This window comes from Coffea arabica, chromosome 8e, assembly GCF_036785885.1.
Source record: "Coffea arabica cultivar ET-39 chromosome 8e, Coffea Arabica ET-39 HiFi, whole genome shotgun sequence".
In the NCBI taxonomy this organism is placed as follows: Eukaryota; Viridiplantae; Streptophyta; class Magnoliopsida; order Gentianales; family Rubiaceae; genus Coffea; species Coffea arabica.
In genome coordinates, this window is record NC_092324.1 from 33,555,144 (window position 1) to 33,574,441 (window position 19,298).

General features: G+C 34.9%; 1 long non-coding RNA gene and 1 pseudogene across 1 annotated transcript; both read left to right on the plus strand.

Moving 5' to 3' along the window:
• The first annotated feature begins 1,275 nt into the window (after positions 1-1,275).
• Positions 1,276-8,971, plus strand: LOC113704681 (TMV resistance protein N-like; annotated as a pseudogene).
• An 8,103-nt stretch (positions 8,972-17,074) lies between these two features.
• Positions 17,075-18,695, plus strand: LOC113704683 (uncharacterized). Its single transcript, XR_011820118.1, has 2 exons — positions 17,075-17,380; positions 17,493-18,695. It is a non-coding gene; the product is annotated as an uncharacterized lncRNA (long non-coding RNA).
• Positions 18,696-19,298: the final 603 nt, after the last annotated feature.

A 19,298-nucleotide genomic window follows, 5' to 3' on the forward strand; every position in this document is an offset into this window, starting at 1 on the left:
CATAGATGTGAATTTTGTATAATTTCGAAATATTATGGTATTTTTGAGTTGGATTTAAGATTAATTTTTTGGTAAATTCAATTAAGATTGAGATAAAATTTATTTATTTCAACTTATAATTTAAAAAATTTATTTGTGAAAATTCAAGTTCTTTGAAAATATTAACTTTTTTTCATCATATAAAGTCTTAAATTAGCCAATGCATGTTTTATTTTGTGCATTTATATTTATATAAATTATTTTTAAAAAAATTTATTGAACTAGAGTTGAACCGGTCCGATCGATTAAATCTCGACCCGAACACCTCATCAGTTCAATTAACGGTCCGAGTTTCAAAACATTGCTTTTAGGACGCTCATAACCAGGAAACGTAAAATTGCAAACGGAAGAAGATTTAATTGACTTTCTGGTTCATTTCATTGAACTTTCTAGTTTCTACCCCACATCTTCAGTCCATTGTCGTACTGCATACCGCGTAAAAAGAACTGGTAAACATTGCCTTCTTCTTCTTCAACTCCTAAATGGCTTGTGAAGTTTTGTTGAGCAAGAAATGAGAAACATTTCTCCTTCTTCTTCTTCTTATTCTTCTTCTGCTTCCACTCCTAAATGGACTTATGATGTATTCTTGAGCTTTAGGGGTGAAGATGTCCAAAAGAACTTTGTCGACTTCCTTTACAGTGCTATGTGACAAAGGGCAATTAAAGAGTTTCCCCTTTAAGAAGTTTGGGACATTTTTTTCCCCTTTTTGGCTGCAAATATAGGATTGAGAAGTTTGAAGATTGATGAATGATAAAATGATAACAAAAAAATTTTGGTCTTGAAGGAAGACTTCTCTTTATATGCAACAGATGGGGGCATCTTCATTAGAAAATTTTAACATTTTAATTGGGTTCATTTTAGTCTACTGAAGTGTTTCACCGGATTCTTTGTTGATCTGGATTGTCAGAGGGGATAAATTGCTAAAAAGTTAATATTGGGGGTAAAGTGAAAAATGGAGTACAAAACTTGTGGGGAGTTTTCGTGATTTTTCCTAAAATTTACTACAAGTTCCGAATGTCGGCCATAACCAAAATAAATAAATATATAAATAAAAGGAAAGAAACGAGAATACATCCGGCATGAAGTACGAACTACGCTTCATGGGAAAGGAGAGGGATATCTGTGTATTTAGTGGCAAAAGTTGACTGGTCACTTTAGTCTCTCCCGTTAAGAAAGGCATCTTAGGATCAAACGTAGAAAAGAGAAATTAAGAGCCACTGCTTTTAGGATGCTCATAACAAGGAAAAGCAGAATTGCAAGCAGAAGTTTTATTGACTTCTGGTTCATTTCATTGAGTTTTCTACCCCACATCTACAGTCCATTGTTGTACTGCATCCTCTTCTTCTCCTTTTTCTTCCACTCCTAAATGGACTTGCGAAGTTTTCTTGAGCAAGGAATGAGAAACATTGCCTGTTCTTCATCTTGTTCTCCTGCTTCCACTCCTAAATGGACTTATGATGTTTTCTTGAGCTTTAGGGGTGAGGATGTTCGGAAGAACTTTGTCGACTTCCTTTATAATGCTCTGCAGCAAAAGGGAATTTACACCTTCAAAGACGATGAAAAGCTTGAAAGAGGAAGATCCATTTCACCTGCACTAATCCAAGCTATTAAAGAGTCAAGAATTGCAGTTATAATATTCTCAGAAAACTATGCCACTTCTTCATGGTGTTTAGATGAGCTCGCAGAGATCATTGACTGCAAGCATGTGTTGGGACAAACTGTTCTGCCAGTTTTTTATGACGTGGATCCATCTGTGGTACGGAGACAGAAAGGCAGCTTTGATCGAGCTTTTGTCAATCATGAAGACGAAATAGAGGGCAAGGAAAGGATTCAAAAGTGGAGAGCAGCTCTTACTGAAGCTGCTTCTATCTCTGGCTGGGATGTTCCCAACACTGCTAATGGGTAAATTCACTGACTCTGATCTTTAAAAATATGAACTAGCATCCCTTCTTTTTGGGCAAATAGTTGGCTATTCGGTTAAGTATCATTTTTGAATTGTAATAACTAATAAGCTGTTAGCCTCTCTCTCTCTCTCTCTCTCTCTCGGTATTTGTTTTCCTAGGGATCATCGATCCTTTTCTTGGTGCGCTACTCTATCAATTTGGCGGTTTTAGGAAGATTGTTAATGATCTGAGGTTGACTTGACCAATTCCATGACACCAATCCTGATACTGAAGTACCAATCAAGCACCTCTGAGGTTATTTATAATTTATTTCTTGACTGTTTTCCTCTAGCACTCAGTTTTCTTGGAGGGGTTTGGGAAGGGGAGAAAACAGGATTCTGGACCATTAACTGATAAATGATGAAGCCAAATAAAGAAACACACATAAATCTATAGAAACAATCAAGAAAAATGATACAGAGGCAAAGGAATTTCTTCAACTATTCAAAAAGCTGCGCTGCTGACGGTACAAGGAGGACAACATGCAAAACGAAAAAATAAAACCCAATGACACAGAGGCTATCATTCTCCTATCGTACCCTACGGACATGTACACTTATTAGTACAACTAATATGGGATTTTATCCCATGTGACCACCCTTATGTCCGAACATTACTAACCAATAAACTAACACCACGCGGCTAACTAAACTAACCAATTAATATTTGCTTGGTTTAATTTCTACAATAAATAACTACATCGATTTCTCTATCAAATCAATGTGTTATTTAAAAAAAAAAAGACAAAATCATACAGAGAATTCAGTAATAAAGAATAGTGACGACCACACAAAAATGTTTGGTATCTTTTCTTTTCAACTGGTGCTAGATCAATTTTGAGGGTTCAACTTGAAATTGGTCACCTGTTTTCATGTGACCACCCTTGTTTCTCGTTTTCGTCAAAAGTATAATCTATTATCATGAAGTGTCTAACGCCTGAAATTTCGCCAAGGCAGTGTTTTTTTTTTGGTTGAAATTTTGTTACATGCATTAGCACATTTTCAGAGAACGTACTTGCTTGTCACACCTGAATTTCTGCAGCTGGTCATTTTGTATTCTGTGGGATGTGTGTCAATAAAATTGCCATCAGTTTTAACTTCTCCGTGAACCGAGCAAAATTATTGTTTTATCATCATTTTTTTAAAAAAAAATTTAAAAAAATTAAATGTATCTCTTTTTTAGCTTGCATTTTAAGCTGACATGTTGTTCCAAGCTTTAGCTTTGCATATAATCAAAATTAGATATGTATCATGTGAATGTATTCATGCTTTCACTCTGGCAGAATTTGGCTAGTGCTCTTTTCAAATTTTCATTTTAGTTTTAGAAGGATCCTTGCCTTCATTCTCGAGTTTATTCTAAGAAGTATACTTCATTTCATGCTTTAAATCGAATTATTGAGTTATGTCATTTCTTTCTAATTAGATGCGTATAAGGTTATGAAACAGAAATGAAGAAAAAACTAATTCCGGCCTACACTTTTTCTGTACTTCATTGATGTCTGCATTCCTATTAGGAGTTAATTGTACACAAAAGAAGATAAGTAGCAACCAGGTGACACAAGTCCGAGTGTCATATCATTTTACTACATGAAATTATTTTTAAGAACTTAGCACGCGCGTAATGAGTAATAAGACGATATTTGAGTAAGTCAAAAACGTATACTTTAACAGGTCAAACGCTATCATCTGTCATCCTTGGTCTCTCTCAGTATACATATGTTGTCTTTGTCAACGTTTCTTTACCATGAGTTTTCACTTTCATTTCAATTTTGGAAACGCTATCTTCTCTTATGCATTTGACATGTTTCCGGCAATTTCTTTTTTGTTAAGTCTTTCTTTCTAAATTTTCTTCTTGTCACCTCTTCTCAGTTGGCAATGGTTTTTCCTCTGCCCCCCCCACCACCACCACTACCACAAACAAAACACAAACTCTGTAATTCAGTTGTTACAGTTCTGTTACTTTATTTACCACCCTTAGTAGTCTTTGTCTCGTTGACATCTGTTCATCTATTTATCAATTTTCCAAGGAACATATTTTTCTGCTTTCCGTGTACTGTTATTTTACTAGTAGCATCCTCAATACTGGTGATCCTGAGGCCAACATAAGTATTGTATCAAAAATAATATTGACAACGTATACATGATAACAAACAATGATGTTGCTTAGCACTGAAGCATACATTAGATTGAAGTATCTATATATCTGCTCTGTAGGAGCATTTATTAGTGTTTTTTTCCAAATTAGCATTTGTTAGATCTATCTATTTTGAGAATATGGTTATGCATCTCTCGTGCATGATCTTTTCTTACCTTTTATTTTATTTTTTCATGCATAGGCATGAGTCTAAATGCATCCAAGAAATTGTTGGAGATGTTATAGCTAAATTGGGAAGAGTTATTGCAGTTGAAGAAAAAAACCAAGTTGGTATTGATTCTCGAGTTCATAAAGTAAATGCATTGCTGAATTTGGGGTCTGGTAAGGTTCAGGATTTGGGGAATTAGTGGAATTGGTAAAACAACCATAGCATGGGCTGTTTTTAACCGAATATCCACTCATTTCGAAGGTGCCATCTTTCTCGAAGATGTCAGAAAACAATCAGAAAGTCTGAAAAATTTGCAAGAGGAGATTCTTTCAAAAACCCTTTGCTTGAAAGATGTGAGATTCAGCAGTGTTCTTGAAGGGTCAAAGATGATTCAAACAAGACTATGCCGTAAAAAAGTCCTTATTGTCCTTGATGATGTTGACCACCTAAGTCAATTAGATGCTTTAGCTGGAATGCATGAATGGTTCGGTGATGGTAGTAGAATTATCATAACCACAAAAAATAAGCATTTGCTTGTTACACATGGAGTAGATAAAATGCACAAAATGGAGGTGTTGAATGAATATGAAGCTATTCAGTTGTTTAGTTGGCATGCTTTTAAGAAGGACTATCCTGCAAAAGGTTATGAGGAGCTCTCGAAAAACATAGTGCATTATGCTGGTTGCCTTCCCTTAGCTCTAAAAGTTTTAGGTAGCTTTCTGTATGGCAGAGAGATGGCTGAATGGAGAAGTGAAGTGGAAAGGTTAAAAAGAATTCCAGAAGATGAAATTATGGAAAAGCTCAAAGTAAGTTTTAATGGACTCAAAGAAGTTGAAAAAGAAATTTTCTTGGATATTGCATGTTTCTTTGAAGGGAAGAAGAAAGACTACATCAGAAGAGTACTTGATAGTTTCAATTTCTGTCCTGATATACACATAAATGTTCTCATCCAGAAATCTCTGATAACTCTTTCCAGAGGAAGGATTCTGATGCATTGTTTAATACAAGAAATGGGTTGGAATATTGTTCGCGAAAAGGCTCCAGATGAGCCAGGAAAGCACAGCAGGCTGTGGGTAGCAGAGGAAATTTGTGACGTTTTGGCTAGAGACAAGGTTAGCAATCTTCTGCTTCTAAGTTAAATTTCAGTCCACCTAGAAGAATATTTCAATTATATTTCCTCGAATATGTGTTTATGCAATTTCTCCCTTTCTTCGCCTCCTTTTAACCTGTTTTTTGGCAGGCGACAGAAAATATTGTGGGCATGTGGCTGGACTTGTCTACCCCAAAAGACGTTGTAATTAAGAATGAAGCCTTTGAAAAGATGAAGAAACTAAGGCTACTCAAAGTCAATAATGCTTGTGTTTCTCTCTGCTCGAATTGCATACCGAATGAGATACGCTGGCTTGACTGGCATGGATACCCTTCAAAATCCCTTCCAGAGAGTTTCCAAGCCGAAAAACTGGTAGGACTCAAGCTACAATATAGCCGCATCATACAACTGTGGAAAGGGATAAAGGTACCATCTTGAACTCCGATTTATTGTTGTTTCCTAATGTATCTTGCTTGAACCTATATGATGTCTTTTTCTTCCCCTTTTTTTCTGTCATTTTCTTCATTTTGCCAAAAACCTTCTGGCAGTTGCTGGACAAATTGAAATACATGAACCTGAGCTATTCCCAGAAGTTAATAAGGACTCCAGATTTCACAGGGATACCAAATCTCGAGAGATTGATCCTTGAAGGTTGTTCAAGTCTTGCTGAGATACACCCTTCAGCTGGGTTTCTGAAAAGGCTTCAAAAATTCAATCTGAGGAATTGCACAAATCTTAGGAGCCTTCCAAAAAAAATTGTCTTGGAAAGTCTCGAAGTAATGATTCTCTCAGGATGTTCAAAAGTTGGAGAATTTCCAGAAATCTTGGGTACTATGTAGGGGTGGGCAAAATTATTCGCTAACCCGAAAACCCGTCATATCCGACTCGATCCGATCCGAAAATTAGGATATCCGATTTTTATTATTTGATCGGGTCAAAAGAGGGTCGGGTATCCGCTAAGATGCGGAGCGGATTAGGGTCACATAATTAAAAACCCGCGGGTACCCGATCCGCCCCGCATATATATATATATATATATATTTTTTATTTTTATTTTTATACACACATTATAAAATAATAAGTTAGAACTAAATAAATAATTTTATTGAACAAATTACATTACAAATATGAGAGACTATAGTTTATTTACAAGATTCATTTGTAAAGGCCATGATCTTATATTTTATAGAAAAAAGTTCAATTAATGTGGAACATATATATTAAAAATTGTGCTACTTATTTCAAACTTTTATTGATTTTGAATTCTTTTAATTTTTTTCCTTTATCTTATATTCTCTTCATATGCTTGTTTCTTGGTGGGAAACCTTTTTTTAGAAAAAAAAATTATTAAATCTTAGATGAATGTGTAAAATATAAAATTTAATTGGTATAAATCATTTTTTTTAAAAAATTAAATGATAAACGGGTCGGGACGGGTATCCGCTGATCCGACTCTATCTCAACGGGTACCCGCTGATATTCGGGGCGGGTAAGGGTCAGAAAATGGCTGATCCGCAAAGTGCGGGTCGGGTCAGCCAAATGGTGAATGGGGCGAGTACCCGACCCGCGCCCACCCCTAGTACGATGGAGCATTTAAAAGCGGTGTATTTGGACGCTACAGCCATAAAAGAACTACCACCATCAATTGAGCACCTTACAAGCCTTGTTTTGTTGAATCTAAGGGGCTTTGAAAGTCTCGCAAGTCTGCCAAGTGGCCTCTGCAGATTGAAATGTCTTGAAACTCTTATTCTTTCTGGCTGCTCAAAACTTGACAAGTTACCAGAAGAGCTAGGGCATGTACTGAGCTTAGAAGAGCTTTATGTTGATGGAACTGCCATCTCCAATCCACCATCCTCAATCGTACTTTTGAAAAACCTAAAAACATTTGTGAAGTGATGTATGTTTGGATAAGAGTTTATTTGCATGATTTATTTGAGATAATTACTGTAGCACTTTTTGTGATGTGATGTATATGAGATAAGAACGTAGTTGAAATTTGTGAAGTAAATTTTTTTATTTGAAATCAACCCAATCCAAACAAACTCAAGCAATGACATCTCGTAAATGTAGAGCATCCTTGCCCTCTTGGTTGCTGGGTCAAAAAAGTCAAGATTCAACTGGCTTGGTTTTTCCATCTGTTTCAGGATTAAATTCCCTAGCAAAACTAGATCTTAGTTACTGCAATCTGTCAGACGAAGGATTACCTTGCGATTTAGGGAGCTTATCCTCCCTAGTAGAATTAAATCTTGGCAAGAACAACTTTACAAGTGTCTCTGGTGCAGGTATCAAGAACCTCAGTCACCTTCGAATCCTTGAATTAGTTGGCTGCAAGAGACTTGAGAAACTTCCAGAGCTTCCACTTTGTATAGAACAAGTGTATGCAGATGATTGTACATCATTGCAGAGTGCAACTGATCTGACAAACCATGGGAGGTTATGCAGGGTTTCATTCTATAATTGTTTCAAGCTGCTTCAGGATGAACAAACTTCCAGCATGATACATGCAACCTGGAATCACATGCGGAAGGTATTTTCTTTTTTACAATATACATACCAACTCTCGGCGTCCACAAAAAACTTTTTGAAACAGAGGGACTACTAGTTTAGATGTGCTTCACAAACTAAAACTTTTTGTTATGTTACTGAGAGAGAGGCCTAATATTTTGCCGTGTAGGAATTTCCACCTGTAGGTTATGGCCCGAGAGGTTGTAGCTTTAGCATCTGTCTTCCTGGAGGGAGCATTCCATCCTGGTTCACCTACCAGAATTCAGGGCCTTCAATAACAGTTAAACTTCCTCCAAATTGGTACAACGATGAGTTCATGGGATTCGCAGTTTGTGTTGTTTCTGATTTGATAGAGAGCCCATATTTTTCGAGAACAATACGGTGTGATCTTCTACAGAAAGTTAAAGGTTTTTTTCTCTCGTTTACTCTCGTAGATCAGGAGATGAAGCGCTATCGCCACGTAGGCCCCTTAGGTTATTTGGGAACTGAAAACATTGATTCAGAACATACTTGGCTAGGATATCTTCCATTGGATAATATCTGGTCTTCGGATAGATATTGGGTACCCAGCCCAAATGATTGGACTTCCATTGAAGTGTCTGGTTATATTGCTGTTTTCAAAGCATGGGGAATCAGTCTTGTATACGAGAACGATGTTAGGCAGAATTCCGAACTTTTGATGACCCCCCAAAGCTCTGAGTTGTGATTGTCAGGGGATTGAAATCCAGCGGAAGGAGAAGACGAGATCTTGAAGATTTTCCAATAAAAAATTTTTATGGATCGAGGAACCCGCAGTTCGGACACACGTCTTCGCTCTCCGTGTATTTCCCACAGTAGTGTGTGGTCTTGAAAGAATACACGTCGTGGATGCTGATCTTTCTGTCGTCTCAGGCTCTTGGTCGGTCACCTTTAAAAGATTGCTTTACCGCCAATCTTTATTTATCGATTCCGATGAAAAAGAATCAGTATTCGTTAAACTAATTGAAATGTAATTGGAGCCAAAACGATGTAGTTTCAGTAGTAGCTTTAGTTGGGATGGTTAAGTCGGTTAATGACCAGCTGCGAGAACTGTTATGGTTTGTTAGAAACAGTGGTAGGACCCACATTTGACAATAACAGATTTTGTTCATTAGATTCTCTCTCTATATTTCCTCACTCTAATCTCTCTCCTTCCCTTTCTTCTCTCTTTCTCTCTTTTCATCTGGAAGTGGAAAGGCCATCTGCACGGCCTGATTGAGGAATTCCGCTTGACTTCCTCACATCTTGATAGTTATCATTAGTATTAATTATGTCAATAAGATCATCATTGTGTCTAGAAAACATGGTTGCTTCTAGTGTGCAAGGTGCGAATTTCTTCCTACCATGGGCAGAACCACTACAATCACAACAACTCAGCCTGGGACCATTGTGAAAAGCTTACGAGTCCACATAGGCTTTGGCAACCGGTAGGCAATCATAGGACTATTAATCCCAGGACTATTAATCATATTCAGCTTCGTTTTTCATAATGTGCGTGCAATCAAAAAATAGATAATATATTTTAAATAAAACTTTTATTATTGAAACAAACTTTAATGTTTTAAATAAGTTTCATAAAATAATTTATATTAGTAGTTATAATATTTAGGGGTAGTTATGTTAAAAACATATACTTAAATAGTTAGAAGTAAAAGTAGCGATGAGTAGTTATAGATAGTTAAAGTAAAATTAGTTTTTATAAGGATAAAAAAAGTTCATAAAATGTTAACTCCAAATTCCTTCCTCAAATTTTATATATAGTATAGATAACAATGCACCTACATTCACTAAGTATTCTATTATACTAAAATGTATCTATATTTACACAATCTTCATATTTGTTGTCCCTTCTTCTTTTTTTTCCCATTTTTTTAAAGCAATTTATCCAAATTTTGCCATTCAATTTTTTTAATTCTGTTCATTAGTTCAAAAGCGATTTTTCTTTATTGCATTTACCCTTGGTAAGTTAAAAGCCCATAAATGTATTTATGTGTACTCCAATCTTAAGGATTAAATTTAATTGTTAGTTCACGTAGATGAATAATTATATACATAAATAAATAAAAGGAATTAATTTGTATAAAAGGAATTAATTTGTGCCAATAATAATCAAAAAATAAGAGTGCATTTTCTCGAAAGACAAATTGCAAAATCCACCTGTTGCCTAGCTGATCCCAGTTGTTGTCCGAGTTCAAATGCATGTTCATCTCCACTCCTCACCCGAGCTGTGCTTACCTATTAAATTTTATTAATATTGAAAAATATATATAAAGATTAAAAGGGGGGAGAGGGCAGGGACGGAGCCAGAAATTTATTTTTGGGGGGGCTGAAGTGTATTAAAATTTTTTTTTTTGTGACGAAATAAATATATTTAGTAAGTAAAATTTAGATTCAATAATTATAAAAATAATAAAAACATATAATTATACATACCCAAAAATTTGTTATTGATTAACACTTGAAGTATTGGTAGTTGTTGCACTCGAATAACGAAGAGGAGGCAATTGCATTCTGCGAGTCTTCATCCGTTAAAAACGCTGCAATATTTGCTCATTTTCAATTGTTGCAAAAATATCCTTCTCGATGTATACAACCAGACAGTCATTCATCCACTCGTCTCCCATTTTGTTGCGCAAATCAGTCTTGACAATATTCATTGCAGAAAATACTCTTTCAACAGAAGCAGTCGCAATTGGTAGAACTAATGCCAACTGGATCAGACGATAAACCAATGGAAGTTTGTAAAAGACCATCATGTATTTCCAATCATTTCAAGCTTCCAAAAGCTTGCATCAAAAAAGGGCAAGCGAATTACGCTTACACCACTGCTTATTCAAGAAGAGAACTATCAGTAAAAGCATGCAGTCCTAGTAGCAGTGGCGGAGAGAAAAAGACTGCAAGGCGTAGCTTCTTGTCTCTAGAAGAAGCGGGTTTAGTGGAAGTATCCGGCCTCAGCCCTCATGAGCGTTTTCTATGTCGGTTAACGGTATGCTTCTTCTCTTGGTACAATTACGCAAAAGTTAAAAAGCAAAAAAAAAAAAAAAAAAGGGGTGTCCATGCGATTCATTTAATCTGAGCTCTGAGTGTTTTAAGTTTTAGCAGTAATTTATTTAGTTTACAAATGAAATGGTGCAGGTATCGTCACTGAATCTGCTAAAAGTGATAGCAGAGCAGGAAGGGTGTGCGATTGAGGAGCTGAATGCGGGGAGAGTTTGTGATTGGTTTTTAAAAGACAAGCTGAAGAGGGAGCAGAATTTGGAGTCTGCGGTCCTGCAATGGGCTGGCCGCCGGAATCCCCTATATATAGGGGGTTTTCCGGCTGCTTGGGGGGGCTTAAGCCCCCACCAGCCCCCCCTTAAATCCGTGGCTGGGAGAGGGAGTGAGAGAGAGAGAGAGAGGTCATTTTTTTTTCAAAAAATAGAAATAAGAAAGAATTAAATATTTTTATTATTTTAAAATCATTTTACTTTTTTGTTTATCACTCAATTCCAATCCTAATACCGACAACTTTAAAGTAATACGATAATGTTAGAATCTTCTTTATTTTCTTTCTTTGCAAAATCTAATTTTCTGTTTTCTTCTTTCCTATCTCTTTTTCTTTTCGTAGTATTAATAAGTGTGAAAAATAAATTTGAAAAAATTTAGTTTTATGTTTTGGGATCTTTTAAAGTGAAAAAAAATGATGACTAACCATTCCAACTTTTTTATTTTTAATTATATATAAAAAAGGTAAATGCATTTAAAATTTTTTTTACTATACTAGTTAGATTAACAACGAGGTAAAATGCCTAGAAAATAATGTTAGGGATTAAAGCGACTGTATCACTATAATTTAAAGAAATAAAATAACAATAATAATTAATAATGCTATAGAATAAAAGGGTATTTTTGTTCAAGATTTATTGACATGTTGAGTTAAATTATTTATAGGGTTAAATGACCAAAAGATCATGTTAAGGGGTAAACTGATAATAGTGATATAGTTTAAGGGAGGTAAAGTGATAATAACCCTTTTAATTACTTGCATACGCTTATAAATGTCATGTACACCAGTATAATATTAAATTAAAAAAAATACTAGAACAAATTGAAAGAGTGAAGAAAATTTTGAAGAAAAAGAAGTAGGAAAAAGGGAAAAAATGTAAAAGGTATACGTGTATTTTTTTAGTTACTACCAAACATTTCATGGGTTCAACAAAAACCCATTATCATTAACTAATAATAGTGAGAGTGAATAATAAACTTTCAGTAAATAATTAGTTTTAGATTAGTTTTAGTTACTTGGTTCAGCAATAAAGTTGGCCATCATAAGAGAAATTGAAGGAATTTTTCACAACCATATGCACAGAAATTAAATATTATTAAAATTAGAAAATGATGGCATCGGATTCATGTTTTGAGAAAAGAAATTTGGCATTTAATGTCTTATTGTCTCTTGATTCTTTATGTTCCCCTAATTGAGCATTTACCTAGATGATGATTAATTTATCAACCCAATCTAATGCATAGACATATATGCAATTTAGTCCTTTAGAAAGTCCTTCAAAAAAAAAAGCCCTTTAGAAAGTCCCACGTTCCTCTGCTACGTAATTCACCTATGATTACCTACCGGTTGCCAAAGCCTATGTGGACTCGTAAGCTTTTCACAATGGTCCCAGGCTGAGTTGTTGTGATTGTAGTGGTTCTGCCCACCGTGCATAGGCAGGTCAGCTTTCCACCATAGATGGAACCTAGAAAACATATAGTTTAAACATTGTTTAGAAGTTTGCAATAATGTTATTTATTTCCATTTTTAGTTTAAACATTTGTGGTGTATAAATATGCATAGCATTAGGGCTATTGTAATCAAAAACTGTTTTATAAAGTAAATTCTCTTCTATATTTTATAAAATAAACTCTCTTCTATCTTGGGAAGTGTTCGGAGCCCAAATTTCCATTATTGCTGAAGCTTCTTCTACTTCTGGCTGGGATGTTCCCAAAACTGCCAATGGGTAAAGTCACTAGCTTTCTTCTTTAAAAATTTGAACTAGCATCCCTTCTTTTTGGGCCAATAGCTGGCTATTTGGTTATGATTTTTTAATTGCAATAAGGCGTTAGATTTTTTTTTTGTTTGGTATTTTTTTCCTCAAGGTCATCGATCCTTTTGTTGGTGAACTTTTTCCTGGTTCACTCCTCTCTCAATTTGGTGGTTTTAGGTGAAGTGTTAATGATCTTGGTTAAAAGAAATTAGATCTGAGTTTGACTTGACCAATCCCATGATTGCGAAACTGCTACTGATCCATAAATCAAGCACCGCAGAGGATATATATATATATATATATATATATATGTATATAGACACACATACACATATTTTTCCTCCAAGTATTCAATTTTCTCAGTGTGGTTGGGAAAGCAGAAAAAAATAAAAGTTCTGTACCATTAACTGATAAATAACTGGCTGGATGGTGTTGGTTTGTGGGTCTCCCTTAGATTAGTCTCTGACTCAATTTGACGATGACTCTCTGAGCGTTTCTAATCTAATTGTGTGTGTGTTTCTTCTGTCTATGAAAAAAAAAATTAACTGATAAATAATTACATCGATTTTTGTATGAAACCAATAATGTGTGTCTCAGAAAAAGACAAAATTGTACACAGGGTTCAGCAATAAAGAATAGTGACAACCACAAAAATGTTTGGTATCTTGTCTTTTCGATTGGTGCTAGTTCCAACTTGAAATTGATCACCTGTTTTCATGCAAACTACCGGTAATGGAGCCCAGAGGCGTGGATGATTGTGCTAGTTTTTGTCAAAAGTATAATCTATTAACATGAAGTGTCTAACGCCTGAAATTTTCCCAAAGCAGCTGTAAGTGTTTGGACATGAGTTTATTTGTATGATTTATTTGAAATAATTACTATAACACTTTTTATGATATGATGTATATGAGATAAAAAGGTGATTGGAAAGATAAAAAGGTAATTGAAATTTGTGAAGTAAATTATTTTATTTCAAATCTTCTCAATCCAAACACTTTTTTTTTCTTTTTGGTTGAATTTTTGTTACATGCATTAGCACGTTTTCATAGAACGTACTCTATACTTGCTTGTCACACCTGAATTTCTGTAGCACGTCATTTTGTGTGAAAGAGGGGCAGGAAAGGTTCCTGGCAATTCACGGCCAAGATTTGGCCAAAAAAAAATTGTACGGTCTAGATTTCATCTAGTATCTCTATTTTAATAACATGTGTGGAATCCACAAAATTTTATTCTAAAGTTAGAGGTTGTTGAAAGTAAGTCACACCATATGCAAACAAAGTTACGTCGTTTGCAAAATGTACATAATTGCTAGGAACGGTTGCAACACCTACAACCGTTCCTATCCCTGTTCCATTGCAACCGTTCCTGCCCCTGGTCTATTTTGTGTTTTGTCGGATGTATGTCAATAAAATTGCCATCAGTTTTAACATTCTCAATGAACCGAGCAAAATTATTGTTTTATCATCATTTTTTTAAAAAAAATTAAATGTATCTCTTTTTTAGCTTGCATTTTAAGCTGACATGTTGTTCCAAGCTTTAGCTCTGCATATAATCAAAATTAGTATCATGTGAATATATTCATGCTTTCACTCTGGCAGAATTTGTCTTTTCAACATTTCATTTTAGTTTTAGAAGGATCCTTGCCTTCATTCTTGAGTTTATTGACTCATGTCATTTCTTTCTAACTAGATAGGTATAAGGTTATGAAACAGAAATGAAGAAATAACTAATTCTGACCTAAACATTTTCTGTACTTTTATTGATGTCTGCATTCCTATTAGGAGTTAATTAATTGTACACAAAAGAAGATAAGTAGCAACCAGGCGACTCAAGTCCGATTGTCATATCATGTCAAACTTAGGATGCCAAAAAATTGAATCCTTCTCATTTTACCACATGAAATTGTTTTAAGAACTTAGTAAGTTCAGAGGCGTAATGAGCAATAAGACCATATTTGACCCCTAAACCAGTGCATAATGAGTAAGTCAAAAACTATTCTTCTGTATTCTTCAACAGGTCAAACACTATCATCTGTCATCCTTGGTCTTTATCAGTATACAATTTGTGATTCCGAGGCCACCATAAGTATTGTATCAAAAATAAATATTGATAACGTATAAATGATGACAAACAATGATGTTGCTTAGTACTCCAGCATCCATTACATTGAAGTATCTATCTATCATATTGGGGTATCTGCTCATTTATTAGTGTTTCTTCCAAATGAGCATTTGTTAGATGTATCTATTTTGAGAATATGGTTGATAAATGCATCTCCTCTTGCATGATTTTTTATCACCTTTTATTTTCCCTTTTCATGCATAGGCATGAGTCTAAATGCATCCAAGAAATTCTCGAAGATGTGATGGCTAAATTGGGAAGAATCGTAGCAATTGAAGAAAAAAACCAAGTCGGCATTGATTCTCAAGTTCAGAAAGTAAATGCATTGCTGAATTTGATGGGGTACACTTTCTGGGGATTTGGGGAATGAGTGGAGTAGGTAAAACAACCATAGCAAGGGCTGTTTTTCACCGAATATCCACTCATTTTGAAGGTGCCATCTGTCTCCATGAAGTTAGAGAACAATCAAAAAGTCTGGAAAATTTGCAAGAGAAGATTCTTTCAAAAATTCTTTGCTTAAAAGATTTGAGAATCAGCAGTGTTTCTGAAGGTTCAAATATGATTCAGAGATGACTGTGCTGTAAAAAAGCCCTTATTGTTCTTGATGATGTTGACCACCTAGACCAATTAGATGCCTTAGTTGGAAAGCATCAGTGGTTCGGTGATGGTAGTAGAATCATCATAACCACAAAAAATAAGCATTTGCTTGTCACACGTGAAGCAGATAGAATTTACAAGGTGGACGTGTTGAATGAATACGAAGCCATTCAGCCGTTTAGTTGGCACGCTTTTAAGGAGGACTATCCTGCAAAAGATTATGAGGAGCTTTCGATTGAAATAGTGCATTATGCAGGTTGCCTTCCCTTAGCCAATGTTTTAAAAATTGGACCGTTAATTGAACCGATGAAATAAAAGGGTCGAGGTTCAACCGGTCGAACCGGTTTAACTTTGGTTCAATGAATTTTTTAAAAAATAATTTATATAAATATATATATGCATAAAATAAGACATGTAATGGACTAATTTAATACTTTACATGATGAAAAGTTTACTATTTTTGAATAACTTGGATTTTTAAAAAAAAATTATTTATTTTTGAATTATAAGTTAAAACAAATAAATTTCATCTCAATTTCAATTATATCTACCAAAAAATCTTAAATCCAACCCAAAAATATCACAATATTTTGAAATTATACAAAATTCACGTCTATCAGAATTTAGACATTGTGAACTTAAATTTTAATTTATGTTTTGAGATTTAGATATTGTAATTTAAAAAAGAAAGTTTGGAGTTCGAAAGAAATCAAGAGAATCGAAAATAGAAATGCAAACTTGATAAGAAACAAAAAATGAGATAAAATTAAGTGGTTGTGGCATTAAATAATTTGGGTTAAAAAAATAATTCTTTTTAACTTTTTTAATTTAATGGACAAAAGTAAAATTAAAAGATGTAAGAAAACATCAATAAATTAAAAATAAAGATGTTTGATTAAAAAGGGAGTGACAAAAGAAAAGAGGCGAGAGAGAGAGAGTGTGTGTGTGTGTGAGTTGAAGATTAAAAAGAAAGAGCCATGAAAGGATGAGATTTTATAAAAAAAATGGAAAAAAGAAATATGAGTGTTTGTTTTACATAAATAAGTTATAAAAAAAATTAATAAGATGTGATAGTGCAACGGCCACTATATTGGTCTTCTATTACAAAGGTCATGAGTTCGAATCTTGAAAGCTACATTTTGCAAAACGTAAAAAAAAAAAAAAAAAAAAAGAAAAGAGGAAAACTCGAAAATAAAAAAAAATCGGTTCAATCCGGTTTTGACGGTTTCACGGTTGGACCGGTTTTTGATCGGTTTTCTAGCATGGTCAACCCTAACATAGAACCGAACCGGTGCCATGGCCGGTTTGCGGTTCAATCGGTCGAACCGGCCGGTCCGGTTCGGTTTTCAAAACATTGCCCTTAGCTCTAAAAGTTTTAGGTAGCTTTCTGTATGGCAGAGACATGGCTGAATGGAGAAGTGAAATTATGGAAAAGCTCAAAGTAAGTTTTAATGGACTCAAAAAAGTTAAAAAAGAAATTTTCTTGGATATTGCATGTTTCTTTAAAGGGAAGAAGAAAGACCACATCAGAAGAGTACTTAATAGTTTCAATTTCTATCCTGATATAGGCATAAAGGCTCTCATCGACAAATCTCTGGTAACTGTTTCTGGAGGAAGGATTCTGATGCATTGTCTAATACAAGATATGGGTTGGCATATTGTTCACCAAAAGGCTCCAGAAGGGCCAGGAAAACATAGCAGGCTATGGGCAGCAGAGGAAATTTGTGACGCTTTGGCTAGAAACAAGGTAAGTGATCTCATTCCACCTAGAAAAATATTTCAATTATATTTCTCGAATATGTTGTTTATGCAATCTCTCCTTTTCTTCTCCTGCTAACGTGTTTCCTGGCCGGCGGCAGAAAATGTTGGACTTGTCTACCCCAAAAGACGTTGTAATTAAGAATGAAGCCTTTGAAAAGACGAAGAAACTAAGGCTAATCAAAATCAATAATGCTTCTGTTTCTCACTGCCCAAATTGCATACCGAATGAGATACAGTGGCTTAACTGGCATGGATACCCTTCCAGAGAGTTTCCAACCTGAAAAACTTGTAGGACTCAAGCTACAGTATAGCCACGTCATACAATTACGGAAGGGGATAAAGGTATCATCTTAAACTTGGATTTATTGTTGTTTCCTAATGAATCTTGCTTGAACCCATATGATGTCTTTTCTTTTTCCCTTTTTTCCTGTCATTTCTTCATTTTGCCAAAAACCTTTTGACAGTTGCCAATAAAAGAACTACCACTATCAATTGAGCACCTTAGAAGCCTTGTTTTGTTGAATCTAAGCTACTGTAAAAGTCTCACAAGTTTGCCAAGTAGCCTTTGCAGATTGAAATGTCTTAAAGCTCTTATTCTTTCTGGCTGCTCAAAACTTGACAAGTTACCAGAAGAGCTAGGACATGTACTAAGCTTAGAAGAGCTTTATGTTGATGAAACTGCCATCTCCAAGCCACCATCCTCTGTTGTACTTTTGAAAAACCTAAAAACTTTATCTTTCAGAGGATGTAGAGCAATGGCATCTCATACATGGAGAGCATTCTCATCTTCTTGGTTGCTAGGTCAAAAAATTCAAGATTCAATGGGCTTGGTTCTTCCATCTGTTTCAGGATTAAATTGCCTAGCAAAACTAGATCTTAGTGATTGCAATCTGTTAGATGGAGGATTCCCTTGCAATTTGGGGAGCTTATGCTCCCTGATAGAATTAAATCTTGGCAAAAACAACTTTATCAGTATCTCTGCCGCAAGTATCAAGTGCCTCAATCGCCTTGAAATCCTTGAATTAGTTGGATGCAAGAGACTTGAGATACTTCCAGAGCTTCCACCGAGTATAGAAGAAGTGTATGCAGATAATTGCACATCATTGCAGAGTACAACTGATTTATTGACAAAGTATGGGAAGTTACACAGGGCTTCATTTAGTAATTGTTTCCGGATGCTTCAGGACAAACAAACTTCTAGCATGATATGTGCAACTTGGAATCATCTACTAAAGGTTATTGAATTGTTAAGTACTAAATCTGATATATTTAAATGTATATCACATTCAATGATAAATAAATAGGTTATCACTTATTTTTAAGAACAAGTTTTGTCGCGAAAATTTAGTACCACTTAATTAATTCAAATGTTCAATTTTTTGTTATCAAACGCATCTGAACATGTTAAGATTTGAATCCATTAACTTTAAGTGCTAAATTGAGTTATCAAACAAGACCTATGTGCATATTGTGATGGGCAAAAATAAATGCACTAAAGTAGCATTCATGAGAAAAGTCTTAAATAATATTAGCTGTTTTAAATAGAGATGTCAAATGGGTGACTTGAAGGGGTTTGAACGGATTATAATTGGATATCAATCCATTTATATCCATTACGTCTTTTCCAGTTTTGTGCTATAAGTGAGAGTGCTAAGCATATAGATCATGAACGGAGGTCTTACTGCGGGTAGCAATTATACAGAGGTAATATAGTAGATGCAAGTACACCAACAGTTTGCATAAGAGAGCAAAAATTTTTTGTCTAAACAGCAACAAAGTAGTTGCCCCCAATTTGATATCTTAAATCAAACTTCTCTGCGGAATTGCTCATTAGTAGAGGAACCATTATATTGGACACTAATTCTTCGATGCACTACATATAAGAATAAACTTTCCTTCTTTCC